The following is a 3,161-nucleotide window of genomic DNA, read 5'->3' as shown; positions in this document are numbered from 1 at the left end:
AAAAAAAAATTTCATGAAAACCTGTGACGCTTTTGGAACAGAAATCTAGAAATCAGTGTAACGCTCAGGTGGTTTTAATAAACCAGGCCCATTGTATATCAATAATCAATCCCCCTTTTGAATTATGTATTTTGCTAATGCACCTGTGCTAACCCAGTGAATAGCTGTACTATAAGGTGCCCTGTGTTAAAACAATTTATTTTGAGTAGATAGGCAGCAAACCTTAATGCGTTCAAAATGGGACATGCGCCTACATCTTAATACAGTGTATCAAAATGTTGTGTGTTGAATGCTTCTGTACAGTGTAGTGGAGTATAAGTCAGAATGGCATCACAATGCATTGTGCTATAAGTGCACTGTTGTAGTATTTGTTGTTGCAATGACTGACAATGCTAACCTGTCACACTTCCATTGCTAATTGACAGATCCCCTGCTCCGTGGTAAAAGCACTTTATGCATGGTGCCTGGTATCAGGCTGCCTATACAAACCAAATTAACCAAAAAAATTTGTTTTAAAAAAGGATGACATCTAGTATTATGTATATGATCCACATACTGTATCCATATCCTGTATTTAATTTATTTCTATCACCTTTGAGCAGATCCATAGCCAGTAAGTGCCATAATGTAGCAACACTCACTGAAATTCTTGTGTCTGGATTATTTGAATGCCACATGCGACCCTCAGTGAAAACTAAAAGGAAATACAAGCAGCCAAAAACATATATATTAAAAGTTTACCTTTATGCATTAATGAAGCATATCTAATTTAATTTGCTCCAGCTGGACACCACCTGCAGAAGATTCTTTAGGCTCTCTCTGAACACTGCAGACAAATCCTTAAAATATTGATAACACCATTTTTCACTTTCGTGACATGAAACCCCACAGGGAATAATTATGCTAATAAACCTTAATGATTCTTGCAAATAAATGATCAAACCAAATTGCTACTGTTGATTTATATTAATGGATGCCTTTAGGAGGAGATCTGTCTACAAGTAAGACTTCCTGAATCCTGATTCTTCTACATTAACAGCAGAGAGGTCTTTGGAGTTTATTAAATGTGTTAAAACTGTAATGGAATGCACATGTGGGGCTTCTGCTTTTCCTAATATTCTTCCTTGTGGCAAGCCCGCATTCACTATTACTGCAGATAACTTTCTCCCAGTTACTTTTATTTTTTTCCGCATCCATCTGTGAAATATGTGTTCATTGTCATTACTCCTCAATATATATGTTGTTGTAAATATGTGTTTGTTTTTGCTTAAAAAATATTGATTTGATCATGTAAATATGTATTAAAATGTTTGCTTTTCTGCAATTACTATTCTTAAAGTGCACTTGTAAACCTTAAAAACAGGTTAGCAAAACAACAAAAATTGCAGACCCACATAGCTATGGCTTCACATAGCTTGAGATGTCTTCTCTCGCTTACCAACACCCGAATACACTAGATTGCTTTCATATGCAGATTTTGGTACCTCCATGCAGTGCAGTGAAGCTCTATAATTGAAGACCTACATCATTGCTTTGGAAAAATAAATGCTGCAGAAGGGAAGAAGTTTGTTGACCTTTAACACAGGGTTGTATCCAAAACTAGGAGATTAGAATGTAGAGTAGACATGGGGGGAAGGCACTACTGGTCACTGGCATTGTAATCAAATAGTTGTTTTTCGGAGATCTTTTTTTTTTTCTCTACTTTCTTTACTGTGTGTTTGTTTAATGTGAACAATAATGTGTATGATCATGCACAGGTTCATAATTTAACATTTAAGTTTAAGTAAACCCTAAATGAAAGACACTGCCGATGTGAGCTTATGTTGAGGGGAGTGGGGTGGACAAAAAGTGAGAAAAACTGACTGCAAGGGGACTATGAAAGTTTGTATGCCTATCTGAAAAGGTGTATTTTAATGGTGCTTTTCATGAATTCAAGGTTTGGAGCTTGACAGACATGTTGCAGAAGACAGTTCCAAAGAAAGGCCAAGCACATGATAAGTCCTGTATGTGAGAGTGAAAGGAGGTTTTCCTAATGAAGCAGATATAGCCACGAAACGCGCCGAAATTTTATAGCAATAGGAGACTATGTGAGATGATATATGTATACGGTGTATGTGTACCATTTATGTAACCAATTTGATTTTATTGATATATTGTTTTAAAGGCAAAAATAAAATTGTTATCTGATTTTAATCATATGCCTTCAAAGTCCCACCATTTGCACAAAAAAGTTTGGTACTACAATATTTGGGATGTGGCATGCTATTGAATTCATTTCTTCTAAAGCTGACCAGTTAAATGTTGAGTTTTAGGTTTTTAATTAATATTTTTTTTTCATATTGAAACGATCAATCAAAACAGCCAAGTTATGTCTTCTCTATTGCTTTGCAGTTTCTGCAAAAAAACAAAAACAAAAATGGAATCAAAAGTTGTATCACTAAAAATTAATGTGAGTATGGTCAAAGTAAATCCCTACCTCTTCTTGTATGTTTGTTATATTGCATTGATAAGCTGCCTTAAAAGTTTTTAAGTCTTTTTTTTTTTAAGCTGTGGAACATTTTTTTTTCTATGGTGAAATAACTGAAAACAAACTTGATTATCCATTGTGTTATACAGTTCTTTTACTTTAATTAATACCAAAAAGTAAGGGGAAAGTAAAAATATTAGCTTTGTTTAAATTCCACTTAAATTATTTAAAGGTCTCCTGGCAACAGCATCAGACAAAAACAGTTTTATTTGCAGTGGTTGATAAATAAGTTGATGAATAATTTAATATGGTTAGTGAAAATATACCATTTACAATTCCTGTCCCAGCAAAGATAACACAGGGTATCAGTTTATAGATAAGATAGCTTGTTGAGTTTGGTAGGACATTAATCTTCTACATTACCTATACCTGACACTGTTCATTAACCACGGACACTTAGCCCTGGGTATTGGTGGATATTATTAGTGTACATTAGTACCATAGAGCTGCTTTCATGCTGATTCTGAGCTTTTTGAATAAATAAGGAATCTTGTAAAGACTGCAGACATTTTCAGATCAATGCTAGTCATAGGTTAACAAAGGGCTTGTAAACAATAACCTAGGACACAAAATAAAAAAAAGTTAAAGAAGCTTAAAACTATCCTGTCCCTATACAATTGTTTCCATAGATAAA

General features: G+C 34.2%; 1 protein-coding gene across 2 annotated transcripts in view; it reads right to left on the bottom strand.

Moving 5' to 3' along the window:
* The window catches only part of MNS1 (meiosis specific nuclear structural 1), a 22,010-nt gene extending 20,445 nt beyond the window's left edge, over positions 1–1,565 (bottom strand). The window contains exon 1 of one of the 2 annotated variants that reach the window (XM_072402341.1): positions 1,439–1,565. The gene's annotated coding sequence lies outside the window, so the exon portion shown is untranslated. Of the gene's footprint in view, positions 1–1,394 lie in introns of both variants that reach the window. The other variant, XM_072402342.1, reaches the window with a different exon arrangement.
* Positions 1,566–3,161: the final 1,596 nt, after the last annotated feature.

The sequence above is a fragment of the Pyxicephalus adspersus genome, chromosome 2 (genome assembly GCF_032062135.1).
Source record: "Pyxicephalus adspersus chromosome 2, UCB_Pads_2.0, whole genome shotgun sequence".
Classification (NCBI taxonomy): domain Eukaryota; kingdom Metazoa; phylum Chordata; class Amphibia; order Anura; family Pyxicephalidae; genus Pyxicephalus; species Pyxicephalus adspersus.
Note: the sequence above shows the minus strand (reverse complement) of the source record. Positions and strands in the feature narration are given on the sequence as shown.